Source organism: Pongo abelii, chromosome 20 (genome assembly GCF_028885655.2).
Source record: "Pongo abelii isolate AG06213 chromosome 20, NHGRI_mPonAbe1-v2.0_pri, whole genome shotgun sequence".
Lineage (NCBI taxonomy): Eukaryota > Metazoa > Chordata > Mammalia > Primates > Hominidae > Pongo > Pongo abelii.
In genome coordinates, this window is record NC_072005.2 from 42,098,931 (window position 1) to 42,120,812 (window position 21,882).

The 21,882-nt window shown below is 42.3% G+C and overlaps 1 protein-coding gene and 1 long non-coding RNA gene across 23 annotated transcripts in view; one reads left to right on the plus strand and one right to left on the minus strand.

Moving 5' to 3' along the window:
- ZNF529 (zinc finger protein 529) overlaps positions 1-21,882 on the minus strand; it is a 62,370-nt gene that overhangs the window by 30,006 nt on the left and 10,482 nt on the right. For 2 of the 7 annotated variants that reach the window (XM_054540246.2, XM_054540243.2), the window contains exon 2: positions 16,627-16,704. The gene's annotated coding sequence lies outside the window, so the exon portion shown is untranslated. Of the gene's footprint in view, positions 1-92; positions 315-14,418; positions 14,477-16,626; positions 16,705-21,882 lie in introns of those variants that run through there. The other 5 variants (XM_063720055.1, XM_024238249.3, XM_054540242.2 and 2 more) reach the window with 5 other exon arrangements.
- Positions 213-21,747, plus strand: LOC103888590 (uncharacterized). 16 transcript variants are annotated; one of them, XR_010138604.1, is made up of 7 exons: positions 443-578; positions 1,869-1,948; positions 2,912-3,017; positions 4,168-4,264; positions 20,883-20,968; positions 21,193-21,336; positions 21,494-21,747. It is a non-coding gene; the product is annotated as an uncharacterized LOC103888590 (long non-coding RNA). The 16 variants fall into 16 exon arrangements; XR_010138605.1 differs by lacking the exon at positions 443-578 and adding an exon at positions 770-844; XR_008516540.2 differs by lacking the exon at positions 1,869-1,948 and having other exon boundaries at positions 219-844.

The following is a 21,882-nucleotide window of genomic DNA, read 5'->3' on the forward strand; positions in this document are numbered from 1 at the left end:
CCCGTTCACACTTATAGTTGGTCACAACAGTGCTGTCACACGATCACGTCACCGTAGACCAGGGTTACACGATAGGCCCCGCCCCTACTCACCGTCCTGAGTCCGATCAAACAGCACCCACGGCACACGCTAGGGTCTCCGTCTCACACACACACACACCACAATGACGTCGTAACAAACAATAGCACTAACAACCATCGTCCGCAGCTCCCGCGTACAGAGGCCTCAGGCTCCCGGCTCCACGTGGACCGACCGCGCCCAGCAGCGCGGGGCCACCTCACCGCGAGCTCCTCCCGCAGCCCGGCCCGGGTCACCTCGACTCACCAGGCTTAACTCAATAACCACAACACCGGAAAGGGAAGCAAAGCTCGAAGTTCATCCGCGGCCCTGGGGCCTGTGGGAAACGTAGTCCAACAACGAAAGCGCTCTGAAGCTCAAGCGGAGCCCGCTGGCCGCAGGGGCCGCACCACGCCCCAGACCCCGGAGTTTCCGGGTGCGCAGACCCTTGCCCTCAGCAGAGGCTGCCGCTGCGCGTCCCCTAAGCGCGGAAGAGGCGGCTGGTGGTCCCCGACGGCAAGGTGAAGTCGAGGCAGTAATCGGGAACCCAGGTTGGGAGGACAGAATGGGGAACAGGAAGCTGGGGCGAGGGTGGCCTTGGGGGAGGTGGGGGGCCGCGGAATTCTAGGTGGCCCCTGCCTCACCTCTGGAAAGAACCGGAAGCCCGGGCCGGGGAGGGTGAAGGGAGTCGCGGACCCGGCTGCTCAGCCGAGGAGGAAACCCGGACCCCAGGCTGAGGGAGGCCGAAGAAGGAACTGGAGGGCCGGGCTGGGAAGGCCTGAAGCAGGTACAGGCTTTAGGCTGGGGAGGGTCGAGGGGAGAACTCGGAGCCTGAGTCGGGCGAGGTTTTGCTCCACTCTGGCTTCTAAGTGTGAGGGCCTCAGGATGTAACCCGTGGTCGTAAACCTGAGGGTGACTTGGAGTTTTTGTCCGTTTTGCACCATGAGAAAGGCCCCAAGTGGAATCTGGCAGGTAGCGGCGGCTCAGTATGTGTGTGTCTGCCTTAGGGCGTGTTTTACACTGTTGACGAAAAGACTCAAACTCTAAAGTATTTGAAGAGACTTATTCTGAGCTAAATATGAGTGACCAATGGCCGGTGGCCCAGCCCTCAGGAGATCTTGAGAACCTGTGTCCAGGGTGGTCGGGATATATGTGGTTTTATATCTTTTAGGGAAACATGAGACACCAATCAAATACATGTAAAATGTACATTGATTCCCTCCGGAAAGGCGGGACAACTGGAAGGTGGCTGGCCTTCCAGGTCATAGGTAGATTCAAAGATTATTTGATTGGCAATGGGTTGAGTTATTGACGTAAGACTTAGGAATGTCTCCAGGTAGCAGGCTTCACAGAGAATAGATTGTAAATGTTTCTTTTCAGACTTGGGGTCTTTTCTATCAGTAATTCCAAAATGGAGGAGGGGATAATGAGGCATGTCCGACCCGCCCACCCCCGCCTTTCCATCATGGCTTTACTAGTTTTTCAGGTTAGGAATGCCCTGGCCAAGAGGAGGGATCCATTCAGATGGTCTGGGTGTGCTTAAGATTTTATTTTTGGTTTACAACACCAGCACCACCGGAGTTTGCTGGTGTCCTTTTCAGTCAGTTTCAAAGCAGAGACAGCCATAGTTCTGATTTGTGTCACTGTAACTGTCAGTTCTGGAATTCCGTATTTCTCCTTTAGTTTACCCTAATGTCTGTGAGATTTCATGTGTAGTTCATTTTTCTTTTTCTGAACAGCACTCCATTGTGCAAATATACCACAATTTGTGTAGTCATTTTTCTGTTGTTGAACATTTGGCATATTTACAGGTTTTATACATTACGAATAAAGCTGGCACGTTTCCATTTCTCCTGGGCAAATATTTAGAAGAAAAGTTGCTAGGTAATTGGTAAGTTTACATTTAACTTTCCAAGAAGCCGATAAGCCTTTTAGAATGATTAGTTGTGATTTGTGTGTGTGAGATTGTGTAACTGGAGTAAGTAGTTTCTGAGTTTGCTTTGCTATGTTTGTATGGAATTATGAGATGGGCTCAACAGGGTTGTGAATGTCATGTAGGGTCCATAGATTGTGGCTTTGTGGAGTAGGTAAGATCACAGGAAACTGAATGTGTCTGTGCTAATTGTTATTTATCATGGTTTTGTGTGTACATTCCATGATAACTGAAAATGGATCACTATGTAAGTGATGTTAATGACTGAAGAACTCTGTGTGTCTGGTGTATTTCATTTTGCTTGCAGAATTATGACAGTTTCTAATAACCAAAATATCACAAGCATTGGAAACTAGGAGGTAAAATTATAATTTCTAGATGACAGGGTTGCATTACCTGGAAACATCATACAAACTAAATCCAATATGTTGAAATGAGGAGGACTCCATATGTAGCACAGAAGAAAAATACTTTCATCCCTACCACTTTGAATAGTTATATAGATGAGGTCCCATCCCCCCGCCCCCTGCTTGCCCCTGGATGAAATTGAGGGCGATTTAATGCCCTCCTAAATCACTTTAAGCCAGGTAAAAGTACTTGAAATACTAAAAATCACAAAGTCAGCTGTGTAGTAATTAAAATAGTCATTTTCTAATTAAAATATTTACTGTAAAAATCAAATTTCAAACTTCATTTAAAAGAAAAATTTCTTTCAACTGTCTGGAGCCTACAGTGTAATTACTTTCTTCTCTACTTCTCCAACCTGTATTACTAAATAGTTACTATCTGGCATAATGATTAGTATTTAATAGTAAATGTTTATTAGTTAACTAGGCAGGTTTAACCAAGTTATTATAGAAACTCTAAGAGGTTTCACATGTGTTTTTTTTGTTTTGTTTTGTTTTGTTTGTTTGTTTTGAGGTGGAGTCTTGCTCTGTCACCCAGGTGGGAGTGCAATGGCGTCGTCTCGGCTCACTGCAACCTCCGCCTCCCGGGTTCAAGCAATTATCCTGCCTCAGCCTCCCAAGTAGGTGGGATTACAGGCACCTGCCACCACACCCGGCTAATTTTTGTATTTTTAGTAGAGACAGGGTTTCACCATGTTGGCCAGGCTGGTCTCCAACTGCTGACCTCTTGATCCAGCCACTTCCGCCTCCCAAAGTGCTGGGATTACAGGCGTGAGCCACTGCACCCGGCCTCACGTGGCTTCTTTTGCCTCCCTTCTCTGTGTTGTTCACCTTTTAAAAAAAAGAATCCAAAAGAGCAAGGGTCCTTTCCTGCAAATTATAAAAGCTATGGCTGAGAATGTTTCTTCTCTCCTTTCTGAAATATCTTTCCCCCAGGATAACTGAGCATTTGCCTACCATGAAACTTCCATGAGATAGGATTCTCCATTTTCTTTTATTCTAGTCAGATAACCATGTTGCCTTCTCCAGTTTCCCTTCTAATTGTAACTACTGTTCACTTAATTGGATATTTTGGCCAGGCGCGGTGGCTCACGCCTGTAATCCCAACACTTTGGGAGGCTGAGGCAGGTGGATCACGAGGTCAGGAGTTCAAGACCAGCCTGGCCAACATAGTGAAACCCCGTCTCTACTAAAAATACAAAAATTATCCAGACGTGGTAGCCCGCGCCTGTAGTCCCAGCTACTCGGGAGGCTGAGGCAGGAGAATTGCTTGAACCCGGGAAGCGGAGGTTGCAGTGAGCCAAGATCGTGCCATTGTACTCCATCCTGGGCTACAAAGCAAGACTCCGTCTCAAAATAATAATAATAATAATAATTGGCTATCACTCAGCACTCCTTTTCACTCCTATAAACAGAAACATATTCCCTTGAATTAAATAAGCATATATTCCTTTTATAAACCTTTTTTATACAGATAGTGATTTGATGTCTATGTAGTGAGTACTCAGGAGAGCCCATACAAGGGAAAGCCTCATCATGTCCACATATCTCAGTTTACTAGTGAGTGATTCTACGTTTTCTTTTTTTTTTTTTTTTTTTTTTTTGAGACAGGGTCTCTGTCACCCAGGCTGGGGAGCAGTGGCACAATCTTGGCTTACTGCAGCCTCGACCTCTCAGGCTCAAGTGACTCTCCCATTTCAGTCTCCTGAGTAGATGGGACCACAGGCACCCACTACCATACCTGGCTAATTTTTGTATTTTGTATTTTAGGTGGAGACAAGGTTTCGCCACATTGACTGGGCTGGTCTCGAACTCCTGAGCTCAAGCAACCCGCCCTCCTTGACCTCCCAAAGTGCTAGGATTACAGGTGTGAACCACCGTGCCCCGCCCTACTTTCTATGAAGTAGAATGGGTAGATCACATTATTATTAACAGCATATGGGAAGAGGGAGGTCCTCCCATGTTACATTGTTCTCCCTTCACCTTCTGGGTCATGTTGCACCACTGTTTCCCTTCTAGCCGTATCCCAGGAGGCCTTGTCCCATTTATACAGCTCCATTCTGGTGGCCACCAGAGGAATGGGAGTAATCTGATTGAAAGATAAGATACAAGATTGTACTCTCTTTTTTTTTTTTTTTTTGGAGACAGAGTCACCCAGGTTGGAATGCAGTGGCATGGTCATGGCTCACCGCAGTCTCAAACTCCTGGGCCCAAGTGATCCTCCCACTCAGCCTCCTGAGTAGCTGGGACTACAGGCACATGCAACCACATGCAGCTATTTTTTTAAAAATTTTCTGTAGAGACAGGGTCTCACTGTGTTGCTCAGTTTGTCTCAAACTCCTGGGCTCAAGTGATCCTCCTGCCTTGGCCTCACAAAGTACTAGGGTTACAGGCATGAGTCACCACGCTCAGCTGAACTCTACTCTTGATGTTCAGGAAAGCACTGGAGAAGAGAGAGGACAAGAGAAACAGGTCCGTGGTGACAGGAGCCTAGGAATAGAGCAGGCCTTCAGTCTTGGTGAAAAAATAAATGGTATTCTAAGCCTTCCCTTGGACATTAATTCAGTACTACCCACTCTTTTTCTCTTGTCCATTCCTCCCTTACATTTTTTTTTACAAAATGAAGAACTCAATCCCTTATTTTTTTTTCCTATCCTTCAAGTGAGGGGCAAGAACAAAGAGTGGCGGGGAGATTTGTTTTTTTTTTTTTTTTTTTTTGAGACGGAGTCTTACTTTGTCGCCCAGGCTGGAGTGCAGTGGTGCTATCTCGGCTCACTGCAACCTCTGCCTCCCAGGTTCAAGCGCTCCTCCTGCCTCAGCCTCCCAAGTAGCTGGGACTACAGGCGCACGCCACCACACACAGCTAATTTTTTGTATTTTTAGTAGAGACGAGGTTTCAACATGTTGGACAGGATGGTCTTGGTCTCTTTTTTTTTTTTTTTTTTTGAGATGGAGTCTCACTCTGTTGCCCAGGCTGGAGTGCAGTGGCGCGATCTCGGCTCACTGCAAGCTCCACCTCCCGGGTTCACGCCATTCTCTTGCCTCAGCCTCCGGAGTAGCTGGGACTACAGGCACCCGCCACAATGCCCGGCTAATTTTTTGTATTTTTAGTAGAGATGGGATTTCACCATGTTAGCCAGGATGGTCTCGATCTCCTGACCTTGTGATCCCCCCACCTCAGCCTCCAAAAGTGCTGGGATTATAGGCATGAGCCGCTGCACCCCACTGGGGGAGAATTTTTTTTTTTTTTTTTTTTTTTGAGATGAAGTGTTGCTCTGTTGCCCAGGCTGGAGTGCAGTGGTGCGATCTTGGCTCACTGCAACCTCTGCCTCCCGGGTTCAAGCAATTCTGCTGCCTCAGCCTCCCTGGTAGCTGGGATTACTGGCATGTGTGCCACCACACTTGGCTGATTTTTGTGTTTTTAGTACAGATGGTTTCGCCATTTGGCCAGGCTGGTCTTGAACTCCTGACTTCAAGTGATCTGCCAACCTTGGCCTCCCAAAGTGCTGGGATTACAGGCGTGACCCACCGCACCCAGCCATATGTAGTATTAAGTTGGGTATTTGCGCCTGGAGGCAGTGGCTCATGCCTATAATCCCAGCACTTCGGGAGGCCGAGGTGGGTGGATCACCTGAGGTCAGGAGTTCGAGACCAGCCTGGCCCACATGGCGAAAACCTGTCTCTACTAAAAATTAGCCGGGCATGGTCGTGGGTGCTTGTAATCCCAGCTACTCGGGAGGCTGAGGCAGAGAATTGCTTGAACCTGGGAGGTGGAGGTTGTAGTGAGCCGAGATTGCGCCGTTGCACTCCAGCCTGGGAGACAGAGTGAGACTCCATCTAAAAAAAAAAAAATACTACATGTGTGAATTAGAAATTCTAAGCTGAGAAAGCTACTTAAAATTGGTCAAGAAAAATATACACATTAAGTATAAGAAAGTTGGCATGGCTATAGTAGTATCAGATAATAGGCCTCAAAACAATGTATATGGCAGGAGATAGGTAACAGTCATAAAAGAGCAGGTTATTAGGAATTTGCATATACATTTGTCACTACAGGGATACATTCTGACAAATGTGTTATTAGGTGATTGCATCATGCAAGCATCATAGAGCACACTAACACAAACAGCAGTGGGGTAGCCTACTACATACCTAGGTTATATGGTATAGCCTATTGCTCCTAGGCTACAAACCTGTATAGCACATTATATAGCATATAGCATACCTGTATTGAATGCTGTAGGCATTTATAACACAGTGGTATTTGTGTATCTAAACATAGAGAAGGTACAGTAAAAATACTGTGTAAAATATTAAAAAATGGCACACCGATATAAGATACTTGCCATGAATGGAGCTTGCGGGACTGAATTTCTGGGTGCATCAGTGAGTGAGTTGTGAGAGAATGCTAAGGACTAGGATATTACTGTATACTGCTGTAGACTTTACAAGCAGTACACTTAGGCTTCACTAAATTTATTTTTTAAAGTTTTCTTCAATAATAAATTAACCTTAGCTTCCTGTAATATTTTTACATTATAAACTTACTATTTTTTATCTTTCTGAATTGTAGTAACACTTCACTTAAAACGCAAACACATTATATAGCAACACAAAAATATTTCTGTCCTTATTCTATAGGCTTTTTTCTATTTAAAATTTTTTTTATTTTTAAAATGTTACTTTTTAAACTTTCTTGTTAAAAACAAACACACTTTAGCCTGGGTCTACACAGGGTCTAGAGTATCAATATTTCTGTCTTTTACTGCCATATCTTGTCCAACTAGAATGTCGTCTTCAGGATTAAAAATATGCATGGAGCTGTCATCACCTATGAAAACAATGCCTTCTTCTGGATACCTCCTGAAGGACTTGCCTAAGGCTGTTTTTCAGTTACTTTTTTTTTTTAATAAGTAGAAGGAGTACAGTCTAAAATAATAATACAAATAGTACAATAAATTACATAAACTAGTAATGTAATCACTTATTATTATCACCTATTACGTACTATACATAATTGCATGTGCTATATTTTTATACAACTGGAAGCACAGTAGGTTTATTTACACCAGCGTCACCACAAACACCTGAGTGATATGTTGCATGACAACGTCAACAAGTGATAGGAATTTTTCAGCTCCATTGTAATCTTATGGGACCACCATTGTATATGTGTCCATCATTGAGTAAAATGTTATTACATGACACATGACTGTATGTGTTCATCAGGAATATGTATGCTGGTATGAACCTATAATGAGAGTGTTAAATTTTATGAAGCAAAAACTAACAGAACAAAAGAAAGATCCACAAGCATAATTGGAAATCCACAATTATATCTCATTAATTGATAGCACTTGTAGGCAAGAAATTCAGTAGTATATGTAATCAGCTCTTCATATATGCAGATTCAACCAATGGCAACGCACAAATATTCAGAAAAAACACAATGACAGTAAAAAAAAATACAAATTTTAAAATACAGTATAAAATTATTTACATAGCATTTACATTGTATTAGGTATTATAAAAAATCTAGAGATGGTTTAAAGTATACGGAAGGTTGTGCATAGGTTATATGCAACTACTACACCATTTTGTATAACAAACTTGGGCATCTGTAGGTTTTGGTATCCACAAGGTGTCCTGGAACCAGTCCCCTGTGGATAGCAAGGGACAACTGTATAGAAGATGTGAACCACACCAGTCAACATGACCTAATTGTTGTTTACAGAACACCATACCCACAATTGAAAAATTACATTCTTTTCATGTACCTGAACAGTCCCCACAATAGACTATAGGCTGGACCATAAGTCACAATAAACTTAAAAAGATTGCCACATTACAGGGAATGTGCATTAGAAACCAGTAATAAGAAACCTATACAGTCATTCAATACATGGAAATTAAATAACCCACTTCTAAATCTACAGATGATTGAATAAGGGGAAAATGTTTTGAAATATGAAAAAGTGACAACACAGCATATCAAAATTGGAAGGATACAGCTAAAGCAGAGTTGAGAGGAATGTTAAGTACTTAAATAAAAAAAGGAGAAATTCATAGCAGCATTATTCACAATAGCCAAGAAATAGGTACAACCCAGATGTCCATCAGTGGATGAATGGATAAACAAAATGTGGTAATATGATTTGGATATTTGTTCCCTCAAAATCTCACATGGACATGTGACCCCCAATGTTGGAGGTGGCACCTAGTGGGAGGTGTTGGATTATGGGGTGGATCTCATGAATGGCTTGGTGTCCTCCACATGGATATGAGTTCACCCTATAGCTAGTTGTTTAAAAGAGCCTGGCACCTCCTCCCTCCCCCTTTTGTTCCCTCTTGCCATGTGATATGCTAGCTCTTCCTTTGCCTTCTGCCATAATTGTAAGCTTCCTGAGGCCTCACCAGAAGCAGATGCTGGCACTATGCTTCTTGTACAGCCTATAGAACCATAAGCTAAATAAATCATTTTTCTTTATAAATTACCCAGCCTCAAGTATTCCTTTATAGCAACACAAAATAGACTAATACATGTGGCATATACATACAATGTAATATTATTCAGCCTTGGAAGGAAATTTTGACATATGCTACAATGTGGCTGAACCTTGAGGATATTCTAACAAGCCAATCACAAAAAGATAACTACTTATGATTCCACTCATATGAAGTATCTAGAGTAGTCCAACTCATAAAATCAGAAAGTATTACTGGTCTCCCACTTTTAGGCTATTAACGCTTGTAGTGAGAGTTTGTAGGTTTCTTGTGGTTGCCAGGGGCTGGGGGCGGGGGGGGAAAGGGTAGTTATTATTTGATGGATATAGTTTCACATTTACAGGATGAAAAAGTTGTGGATGTTGGTTGTACAAAAATGGGAATATACTTAATGCTGCTGAGCTGTGTACTCAAATAGTTAAGATGGTAAATTTTATATTACATGTATACTTCGCCACAATTTTTAAAAATGAAGAAAGGCTTAAACAAGAATAATAAACATGCTATATGCTAAACCAAAAGTCAAAAAAAAGAAATAAAGAAGGGCATAAATCGGCCGGGCGTGGTGGCTCATGCCTGTAATGCCAGCACTGTGGGAGGCCGAGACGGGCGGATCACGAGGTCAGGAGATCGAGACCATCCTGACTAACACAGTGAAACCCCATCTCTACTAAAAATGCAAAAAATTAGCCGGGAGTTGTGGCAGGCGCCTGTAGTCGCAGCTATTCGGGAGGCTGAGGCAGGAGAATGGCCTAAATCCGGGAGGAGGAGCTTGCAGTGAGCCAAGATCGGGCCACTGCACTCCAGGCTGGGTGACAGAGCGAGACTCCATCTCAAAAAAAAAAAAAAAAAAAAGATGAGCATAAATCAATTAGGTAGAAATAGAAAGCAGACCATTAAGAAAATGAACAAAACAAAAAGTTTATTTGAAGGTATTTTAAAAATTGATAAATCCCTAGTAAGCATAATTAATAAAAGAGAAAACACAAATTACCCATGTCAGGAATAAAAATGAAGATGCCACTATGGATCCTATAGACAGTAAAATGATAAGGCAATATTATGAACAATTTTATGCCAGTAAATTTGACATTTTAGATGAAATTCATCCATTCCTTTAAAAGCACAGCTTCTCAAAACTCTTGACTCGAGATGAAATAGAAAAACAAAGTCTGTATCTAATTTTTTGTTTGTTTGGAGACAGGGTCTTGCTCTGTCACCCAGACGAGTCTAGTGGCATGATCATGACTCACTACAGACTCAACCTACTAGTATCAAGTGATTCTCCTGTCTCAGCCTCCCAAGTAGCTGGGACTACAGGTGGGCACCACTATGTCCAGCTAATTAAAAAAAAAATTTAGAGACAGGGTCTCACTTTGTTGTGCAGGCTGGTCTTGAACTCCTGGGCTCAAGAAATCCTCCCACCTTGGCCTCCCAAAGTGCTGAGATTTCAGGCATGTGCCATGACACCTGGCCTAAAATTTTAAGTTTTAATAAATAAAAATCCATACATACAGAACCAGGTTCAGCTCCACTGAAACCCCTGCAACAGCCAAAAGTAAATGTAACATGGTTTTGAATGCTGTCTTAATCCAGGGCACATGAAAAAGCCTTAAAAACAAAAACAAAAACAAAGCATACCTCTGCCCCACCGAGATGAGCTCAAAAACAAAAATTACAAACAACAAGGAAATAACCATCACAGGAGGGTCAGCAGAGTAAATAAATAATAAAGTTGGCACCTACAAGAACTGCATATGATATGACAATATGAAAGAATATGAAATGTTTTAAATGGAAAAAAACTCATAATGAAAGCATAATACTTAAAAAGAATCAGTAGATTTAAAAAATAACCAAAGAAAATTTCTAGAAATAAAAAAGATCTTAAGTATAGAGAACATAACAGGCACAGCTCAAAATTAATGAACTTAAAGATATATCTGAAGAGATTACCTATAATGCAGCACAGAGATAAAAAGTGAAATACAGATGAGAAACTGAGACATGGAAGAAAATAAAAGGGCCCAAGACACATCTAATAAATGTCATAAAAGGAGAAAAAGGAGGAGAAGCATCAGAAGAAAAAGTGGTTTACAACTTTTCATAATTAAACTCAATTTTAAGGTGAGGAATCAAAATGAGTGTCAAGTAAGATAATGAAAGCGGATCTAACACCTAGACACATCACAGTGATAATGCAAAACAGAAATCTTGAAAAGAAGGAAGGGAGGGAAGGAAAGAAAAGAAAAACAGAAAAGACATGCTACCTAAAAGGAAAGATGATTGGGCACAAGATATCAGAAGACAGGAGAATAATACCTTCAAAGTGATAGAGGAAAAGTAGCAATCAAGAGTGGGGCAAAATAAAGACATTTTCAGACAAGGTAAGGTTTTTCTCATAGACTCACTGGAAGAATTTCTAAAGGATGTGAATCAGCAAAAAGAAAAACCCAGAAAGACAGAATGAGATAAAATTTTAAATGATGAGCAAGGAAATTGGTAAATATGTTGGGGATTCTGTTTACTAAGTAATGATGATTACTTTTTATGGAATTTCAAAACAAATTAGATCAAAAGCACCCGACAAAAATAGAAAGAGGCCGGATGCAGTAGTTCACACCTGTAATCCCAGCACTTTGGGAGGCCAAGATGGGCAGATCACTTGAGGTCAGGAGTTGGAGACCAGCCTGGCCAACATGCTGAAACCCCATCTTCACTAAAAATACAAAAATCAGCTGGGTGTGGTGGCGCTCACCTGTAATCCCAGCTACTCAGGAGGCTAAGGCAAGATAATCGCTTGAACCCAGGAGGTGGTGGTTGCAGTGAACTGAGATTGCCCCACTGCACTCCACCCTGGGTAACAGAGGGAGACTCTGTCTCAAAAAAAAAAAAAAAAAAAAAAGAAGAAGAAAGAATGTACCTACAGCATTCTAAGGTCTTTTTTATTGCTCAAGAAGGAGATACCAATTAGTCATTAAGTCAAAGATGCAAGGTTAAGAGTAACTTCCGATAGTAAAGCAATACAATATCTTATTTTTAATCCAGTGCAGGGGAAAGGAGAATAAAGAGCACTTAATTGATCTCATAGAAGTCAATAAAACATAAAAGCAGCAGCAAGTATAAGCCTGATTAAAAAGAAAGTGGGGAAAGAGATGGGTCATTGAGCTAAGGGGAGGCCTGGTGACAGCTCTTGGAAGATGAAGTCTGACCAGAATAGCACATAAGTCAATCAGGTTGCTGTGGCCAAAGTGCATGGTCCTTGCCTCTCTGAGTTTGTGGTAGGGAGAAACAACAAACCCAACACTAAACATGGAGGAAAGAACTAAAGACTCAGGCCTATCAGTTTCCACTCCCTGCCCTCCCATTACTCCCAGTTTAAAGGCTTACATGGGCTCATGGATGAGTGGGAAATTTTTGTGAGGTTTGATAGAGAAATGAGCTGCCTCTTGACCAGCAGAGAGCCCCAGGTTCATCCTCATGTGGAGTAACAGAGCTGCAGGGCAGTCAGTGTTCCAGAGCCCTGTGCTCACAGATCTAGCTACAATCCCCACCTGCACTGTTTTTAGTTGTGTGTATCACTTAATGTTACTGAACCTCATTCTGTTCTGATGTAAAATGAAGACAGGCATTTCTGCTCAACCCATTTCATCTGTAAATTGAGGGAATAAGTCTTTATGAAATGAGACAAAGTATATTCAGTGTCTGCAGTGCAGTCAATAAATTAGTGTCTTTCTGTTTCTCACAAAACTGAAATAAAAGCTGGAAAATTGCTTTGTAAACCATAAGGCACTATGCATACAAAAGAGATTACTATGAATTTTTCCTAAGTGATTAACTCATGACTCCTTTCCATACTCCTCAGCAGTGGCAACATTGGGAGGCTGGATTTTGGTGGGATGGAAGATAACAAGGAGACTTTGGTTTCTGGCCAGCTCCAGGACTGGATGTGATGGTTAACGATACTTCACCACACAGCTCATTCTCTAGCTGGCTCAGTAACTATGGATCTCTAAGCAATGTCTTAACATTTACGCTTACATCTGCTAAGCTAAGTATGTACTGTTCCTTGATTTACATGCCAAATTGATTATTTAAGGGATTCCAACTGTGGATCATGAGGCAGAGGAGGTGACAATGAAAGGTCAGGCAAAGACAGGAGTGTCCATTGTGGAATACGAAATCCCATCCTCACTATAAAACATTATATGCTGTTTATTACATTTTAACTTCAGAAATTATCAACTCCATTTTCCATTTCCTTGTAATATGTATTGAGCTTTTCAGTCCTGTTTTGTCATCATGCAAACAAGTAAAATTCTTAAGGATGCAGACCCACCTAATAGTACTAAAAGGGAATCTTTAAAAAATATGGAGATGTCTTCTCCCTATGGAGCTGCAGGGGAAAAGACACCACTCTGTGTCATAAAATCTATTTAAATGGTTGCCGGGCGCGGTGGCTCACACCTGTAATCCCAGCACTTTGGGAGGCCGAGGCAGGTGGATCATGAGGTCAGGAGTTCAAGACCAGCCTGACCAATATGATGAAACCCCATCTCTACTAAAAGTATAAAAATTAGTGGGGTGTGGTGGTGCGCATCTGTAATCCCAGCTACTCAGGAGGCTGAAGCGGGAGAATTGCTTGGAGCCGGGAGATGGAGGCTGCAGTGAGCTGAGATGATGCCATTGCACTCCAGCCTGGGCAACAGAGCGAAAGCGAGACTCCGTCTCAAAAAAAAAAAAAAAAAAAGCTATTTAAAAGAACCTGATATGATAAAGTATTGAATTGAGAACACTCAGTGAATATCAGCATTACTCTCCTGTTCAGTAGAGAGAGAACTCTGATCATCCTCAGCTATTTTCCTGTCTATAATTTGCTTATTTGTATTATTTGTGCAAAGGAGTCTTTAAGACCTCATATTTCAATAGTAATCCTAAATCCTGTTGTTTATGTCATAATTCACTGCCCTGATAATGCTTAAACTCATCTCTGTTTTTCTAAAAGACATAAATATGTATAAGGTTTCTATATTAAGAAAAAAGACGAGTATGCAGTTTCTGTTTACTCCTATCAGCATAAAGGTATAATAAAATCCCATGAGTGGCTGGGCGTGGTGGCTCACGCCTGTAATCCCAACACTTTGGGAGGCTGAGGCAGGTGGATCACTTAAGGTCAGGAGTTTGAGACCAGCCTGGCCAACATGGTGAAACCCCGTCTCTACTAAAAATACAAAAATTAGCTAGGTGTGGTGGCGAGCACCTGTAATCCCAGCTACTCAGGAGGCTGAGGCAGGAGAATCACTTGAACCCAGGAGGCGGAGGTTACAGTGAGCCAAGATCATGCCACTGCACTTGAGCCGGGGTGTCAGAGCAAGACTCCATCTCAGGGAAAAAAAAAAATCCCATTAGGGAAATGCACAAAAAAACAATAATGAGATACTATGAATACACCTACTACGATGGCTATAATTTATTTTAAAGTGTTCAGAAGGATGTTGAGAAATAAAAACCCTTTACCCTGCTAGTGGGAATGTAAAATGGTCCAGTTGCTGTGAAAATCAATCTGGCAGTTCCTGAAATGGTTAAACATAATGTTAGCATATAATCTCCAGTTCTGCTCCTCAGATCTGCCTGACAGAAATGAAAACATTTCCACACTAAAACAGGCACATGAATCTTCACAGCAGCATTATTCACAGTAGCCAAAAAATGGAAACAACCTAAACATCCGTCAGCTGATGAATGGGTAAGCAAGATGTCATATCCTTACCACACCTTAGAATAGTATTCAGTCATAAAAAGAAAGTAATAATGATACACGTTACATGGATGAACCTTCAAAACATTATGGTAAGTTAAAGAAGCTAGTCATGAAGGATTTACATACTGCATGACTCCATTTATATGAAATGTCCAGAACAGGAAAATCTCTCAAGAAAAAGCACATTAACGGTTGCCTAGGGCTGGAGGGCATGGGGGTTTGGAAGTGACAGCTAAGGGGAGCTGGATTTCTTTGGGAGATAAATACGATCTAAAATTGTGGTGATGCTTGAGCCCAGGAGTTTGAGACCAGACTCGCCAACATGGTGAAACCCTTTCTTTACTAAAAATACAAAAATTAGCTGGGTGTGGTGGCGTGTGCCTGTCATCCCAGCTCTTTGGGAGGCTGAAGCAGGAGAATCGCTTGAACCCGGGAGGAGGAAGTTGCAGTGAGCCGAGATCATGCCACTGCAGTCCAGCCTCAGTGAAAGAGCAAGACTCTCTCAAAATAAAATAAAATTGTGGTGATGAATGTATAACTCTGTGAATATACAAAAATCCATTGAATTGTACACTTTAAATGGGTGAATTGTATATGAATTATGGCTCAATAAAGTGGTTTTAATGTGTCTCATGCCTTAAGGGATTACTTGTTTAGTATATGGCCTCCAGTAGTGGTTTAATGAAATTCCGTGGGAGATCTCTTGAGCTTTATTCAGAGTGTTGTTTTACCCTCCTAGCGTCCACTCCCTGCCGTCTTTACATAGGAGAACCACAGTCCTGTATTCAGAGGTAAAAGTGGATAAGTACCTCATGATTTGAGGATGGGTGTGATGGAAAGAGAGTTGTCATTCACTTGGTCTGCCCTGTTCCCTAAGTGTATGTTTGCTCCCCACACCTCTGTCATCCTTGTTCTGAAATGAGTGCTATTCCACCTCAGGAACATACTGATGACCCCCAGCACTGTGAAAATCAGAACAGTGAATGGCAAGATTCAAAAGGGCCATGACAAATATTAGGGAAATAGAAAAGTAGAATGAGATCCATCCATTGTGGATCAAACCTAACAGACAATGGCAGCAAGAAGTGGGGAGAGAAGAGAAACTTTCTCTGAAGTCTTGCCTATTCTGTGCCTCCAATAATATGCCCCTTCCCCATACCTTGCCCAATGAATCTCTTCATCTGTATCCTTTGTAATATCCTTTATAATAAACCAGCAAACATAAGTGTTCCCCTGAGTTCTGTGAGCCACTTCAGCAAATTAATTGAACCCAAAGAGGAGGTTGTGAGAACCCCATCTTTTTTTTTTTAGGACAGGATCACGCTCTGTCGCCCAGGCTGGAGTGCAATGGCACAGATCACTGCTCACTGTAACCTTGAATTCCTGGGCTCAAGTGACCCTTTCACCTCAGCCTCCCAAGTAGCTAGGACTACACAGGCTTATACCTCCATACCCAGCTAATTTTACTTTTTATTTTCTTGAGACAGGTCTCAGTATGTTGCCCAGGCTGGTCTTGAACTCTTGGCCTCAAGTGATCCTCCAGTCTTGAGCCACTGTAAATGTCTGGGAATGCCAGCTTGAAGCCCAGCTAGTCAGAAGTTCTAGAGGCCCAGACTTGCAACTGGTGTCTGAAGGGATGGCAGTCGTGGGGACTGAGCCCTCAACCTGAGGGATCTGATGCTATTTCCAGGCAGATAGTGTCAGAATTAAATTGGAGGATACGCAGTTAGTGTCTGCTGCAGAACTGATTTGTTTGCTTGCTGGTAGGGGGAAATCCCCACATATCTGGGGGTCATTGAAGTCTTTGGTGTTGACTCTTACTGTGTTTGTTGTTTTCATGTGAGAGCAGAGGAAAAGCAAGGAAATGTTTTCCTCTGGTCTGTTTTCCAGACCAGTCTTTACAGAAACACACAAAGAGCTTCAAACAACACTGCACTTACACAGCCCTAAAAGTTAGTAAGTACCTCTTTCAGTTCTGCACTCCAAGCACTTCAATGATTTCAGCCTTACTGTAGTCCTGGTGTTGATTTTAACATCCACCTCTCAGCAACCGGCAAAAAAAAAAAAAAAAAAAAAAAAGACAAAAAGTATCAGTGAAGATATATGGATTATCAACCAACTTGATAAAATTAATATTTTGCACAATAATGCACCCAACAACTGTAAAATACATGTCCTTTTCAAGTGCACATGTTTTATTCAAGACAGACCACATATTAGGCCATAAAAAAAAGCATCCGTGAATTTCAAAGGATCAAAATCGTACACAATGTGTTCTTCGGTCAAATGAAATTAGGAATCACTGACAATGAAGTACCTAGAAAACCCACAAATGTTTGGAAATTAAACACACTTCTACATAATCCATAGGTTAAAGAAGAAATCAAAGGGAAAAAGAAAATAGTTTGAACTAACTGATAATGAAAATTCACCATATAAAAATTTGTGGGGCCTGGCATGGTGGCTCATATGTATAATCCCAGCACTTTGGGAGGCCAAGGCAGGCAAATCGCTTGGGCTCAGGAGTTTCAGACCAGCCTAGGCAACAGGGTGAAACCTCATATCTACAAAATACAAAAATTAACAGGATGTGGTGGTGTGCAATTGCGTGGCTGTGGTCCCAGCTATGTGGGAGGCTGAGGCAGGAGGATCACTTGAGCCTGTGAAGTCGAGGTTGCAGTGAGCCATGATCGCACCACTACACTACAGCCCAGGTGGCAGAGTGAGACTCTGCCTCAAAAATAAATAAGTAAATACGTAAATAAATAAAAAGAAAATTTGTGGAATGGAGTTAAAGTAGGGATTCTGGATTTAAATGCTTATATTAGAAGAGAAGGCCTAGAATCAATAACTACAGGTTCTACTTTAAAAGGCTAGAAAAGGAAAAGCAGAGTAAACCCTCAGTACCCAGAAGAAAGGAAATAAGATGAGAGAAAAAAATAAATGAAATAGATATATAATTAGCCAAACTAAAAGTGAATTCTCTGAAAAATCAACAAAATTGATAAAACCTTGGGTGGGCATGATGGCTCATGCCTGTAATCCCAGTACTTTGGGAGGCCAAGGCGGGCAGATCACCTAAAGTCAGGAGTTTGAAACCAGCCTGGCCAACATGGTGAAACCCCATCTCTACTAAAAATACAAAAATTAGCCAGGCATGGTGGCATGCGCCTGTAGTCCCAGCTACTCTGGAGGCTGAGGGAGGAGAATCACCTGAACCTGGGAGGTGGAGGTTGCAGTGAGCTGAGATAGTACCACTGCACTCCAGACTTGGCAACAGAGCAAGACTCCGTCTCAAAAAAAAAAAAAAAAAAAAAAAAAGTTGATAAAACCTTAGCTAGAATTATAAATTTAAAAACTGCAAAGACAAATTACCAATATCAAAATGAAAGAACTTATCACTAAGGAGCATTTTAGATATTAGAAGTCTAACAGAATTATTACTGCGAGGCCAAGGTGGGCAGATCATGAGGTCAAGAGATAGAGACCATCCTCCCAACATGGTGAAACCCTATCTCTACTAAAAATAGAAAAATTAGCTGGGCATGGTGGTGTGCGCCTGTAGTCCCAGCTACTCAGGAGGCTGAGGCAGGAGAATCGCTGGAACCCAGCAGGCAGAGGTTGCAGTGAGCCGAGATTGCACCACTGTACTCCAGCCTGGTGACAGAGTGAGACTCCGTCTCAAAAAAAAAAAAAAAAGAAAATAATTATTATAGACAACTTAAGTCAACAAATTTGAGAATTCAGATGAAATGGACAAAATTTCTAAAAAATATATATATAACTTACTAAAACACATAAGATGAAACAGATACATTAAGGAAATTGAGGCCAGACGCGGTGGCTCACACCTGTAATCCCAGCACTTTGGGAGACTGAGGTGGGCGGATCACGAGGTCAGGAGATCGAGACCATCCTGGCTAACACGGTGAAACCCCGTCTCTACTAAAAAATACAAAAAAATCAGCCGGGCGTGGTGGCGGGCGCCTGTAGTCCCAGCTACTCAGGAGGCTGAGGCTGGATAATGGCGTGAACCCAGGAGGCGGAGCTTGCAGTGAGCCAAGATCGTGCCACTGCACTCCAGCCTGGGTGACAGAGCGAAACTCCATCTCAAAAAAAAAAAAAAAGGAAATTTAATTTATTACATCAAAAAAAGAAATCTCCAGGCCTAGATGGTTTTGCCAGATAATTCAACCAGAAATTTAAGGAACAAATAATACCAATCTTACACAGACTTTTCCAGAAAATAGGGAAGGAGAGGACCGTTCATTTTTTGAGGCCACTACTACCCTAATACCAAAACCTGATAAAGATATTACAAGGAAAGAAATGACAGACCAAAAACCTCATGCAAAAATTCTTAAGAAAATGGTAGCAAATTTGGCTGGGCATAGCAGCTCGTGCCTATAATCCCAGCACTTTGGGAGGCCATGGCGGGTGGACCACTTGAGGTCGGGAGTTGGGAGACCAGACTGGCCAACATGGTGAAACCCTGTCTCTACTAAAAATACAGAAAAAAAAAAAATTAGCCAGGCATGGCAGTGCATGCTTGTACTCCCAGTTACTTGGGAGGCTGAGGTGGGAGGATCACTTGAACCCGGGAGGTGGAGGTTGCAGTGAGCCGAGATTATGCCACTGCACTGCCTGGGCAACAGAGCAAGACTTTGTCTCAAAAAAAAAGAAAGGCCCGGCATAGTGGCTCACACCTGTAATCCTAGCACTTTGAGAGGCCAAGGCAGGCGGACTGCCTGAGCTCAGGAGTTCAAGACCACCCTGACCACCCTGGGCAACATGGTGAAACTCCGTCTCCACTAAAATACAAAAAACTAGCTGGGCATGGTGACACGTGCCTGTAGTCCCAGATACTCGGGAAGCTGAAGCAGGAGAATCGCTTGAACCTGGGAGGTGGAGGTTGCAGTGAGCCGAGATCACGCCACTGCAATCCAGCCTAGGCAACAAAGCAAGACTCTGTCTCCAAAAAAAAAGAAAAAAAGAAAAAAGAAAATGGTAGCAAATTTAATCTAGAAATATGTAAAAAGGTTACAAAATGAACCACTAATACAAGATTTAACCAAAAAAAAAAAAAGAAATAGAAAATGCTGCTAGAAGCAGTTGGGTTGGCTGGGAGGCAGGATTCCATGTAGGCCAATGACATTTTGAAATGGCATTGTTTTCTGCTTAACAGTTTTAAAAATCAATTTTATTCATATTAGTTGAATAAAGGAGAAAAAAATATGATCACTTTAGTATACAAAAAATTATCGGACAAAATACAATATCCCTTCATGATGAAAACTCTCAGCAAGCTAGAAGTAGATGAGAACTTGTTCAATTTGATAGTCTATGAAAACCTCCAGCTATAATATAGTGATGAAATATTAAATACAATCCTCCTATGATAAAAAAGGCAACAATGCCTATCTATGACTACTAATGCAAGTCCTAGCGATTACAATAAGGCAACAAAATAAATGAAACCTATAAATACTGGCAAAGAAGAAAACTTCCTCTGTAGATGACACAAGTATTTACTTAAAAATCCTAAAGAGTAGATTCTTTTTTCTTTTTATAGATAGGGTCTCAGTCTGTCACCCAGGCTGGAGTTCAGTGGCACGATCACCGCTCACTGAACCCTCGACCTCCCCAGCTCAGGTGATTCTCCCACCTCAGCCTCCAGAGTATCTGGGACTACAGGCATGCGCCACCTCACCTGGCTAATTCTTTGTAGAGATGGAGTTTCCGCCATGTTGCCCAGGCTACTCTTGAACTCCAGGGCTCAAGCGATCTGCCTGCCTCAGCCTCCCAAAGTACTGGGATTACAGGCATGAGCCACTGTGCCTGGACAGGTCCCAATCTATAATCGAATGAAATCAGCTTCTTTTAATCATCCGTCCACCATCTTTTGGATAGTCCAATACCTCTTCAAGAGCTTTCATTTTACTGTTCCGAAAAAAAGGGCTGAACCGATGGTGGATGCTAAATATTAATGAGAAAATAGAGGGATCCATTAGGAGAATCTTGGGCTGTTTGGCATCATCACTCACTGGAACTGGGGACAACTTCTTAGATCTCTGTTACATAGGACATTTCAAGATAAGGTAATGTTTACATGATCTAAAATATGACTGTGTTTAAGAAGTAGAGACAAACAGTTCACCAAAACCATGGCTAAAAATGGTTAAGAACTTGTCAGTCCTCCTCAGGGGTCTTCTCTTTGCAGAAGCACAGAGACCACAGAGGCAAGAGCTGGGGAAGGAAAACTGCCCATGAGATGAGATGTGCCTCTCAGCTTCCAAAATCGGGGAGGTAAGAGGGATTCTGGACAAAATGAAACCCTGCACCCACAAGGAGTCCAGCAGACAGATGTAGACACCAAGCAGACATCCTCATAATCTAAAAGTAGGGTCCAGACAGCAAGTTTCTGGCCCATCCCCCACTCTGCTAATGCTGACCTGGACCTAAAATTAAGCCACTCAACCCTATCTTGAGATAACAAAGGGAGAAAATGCTCCCTCCGTTTGACTTTCTAGGGTTGCAAAGGGATGACACCATCTACACCAGAACTGCATGAATGGCATCAGGGATGATCAGAGACCATAAATTCCAGTGAGACCAATAACACCATTTCTGGTCCTGCATGCTCTTCCAAACTTTGCCACTAACTCCTTCAAGAGGTACAGTCTATTTCCCTTTCTCTTGAAATCGGGTAGGCCTTTGGGACTCCCTTGATAAACAGAATACAACAGAAAGGACACTGTGTTTATCTAACAAGGCTAGGTTAGAAAAGGCAACAGAACTTCATCCTAATCTCTCTCAAGTTGCCCCCCATAGAATCCAGCCATCGTGCTGTGAGGAATCCAAGCAGCTACATAGAAAGGCCACAACTAGATATTCCAGCTGTAGTCAGCTGAAGCTCCAGCCAACAGCCAACATCAACCACCACGCGTGAAAACGAGCAAGCCTTCAGATGATTCCGACTCCCAACCTTCAAGCCACCTCAGCTGAAGCCAAGTAGAGCAGAGACTAGCTGTCCCCCAATGCTCTAATATGCAGATTCATAATTAAAGAGAATGTTATTGTTCTAAGCCACGAAGTTTTGGGGTGGTTTGTCATGCAGCAACTGGAACTGCCTGATCACACCACACACACAAAAGCAGAAAACAATGCCATTTCAAAATGGCATTGGCTCACATGGAATCCTGCCTCCCAGTCAACCCAAC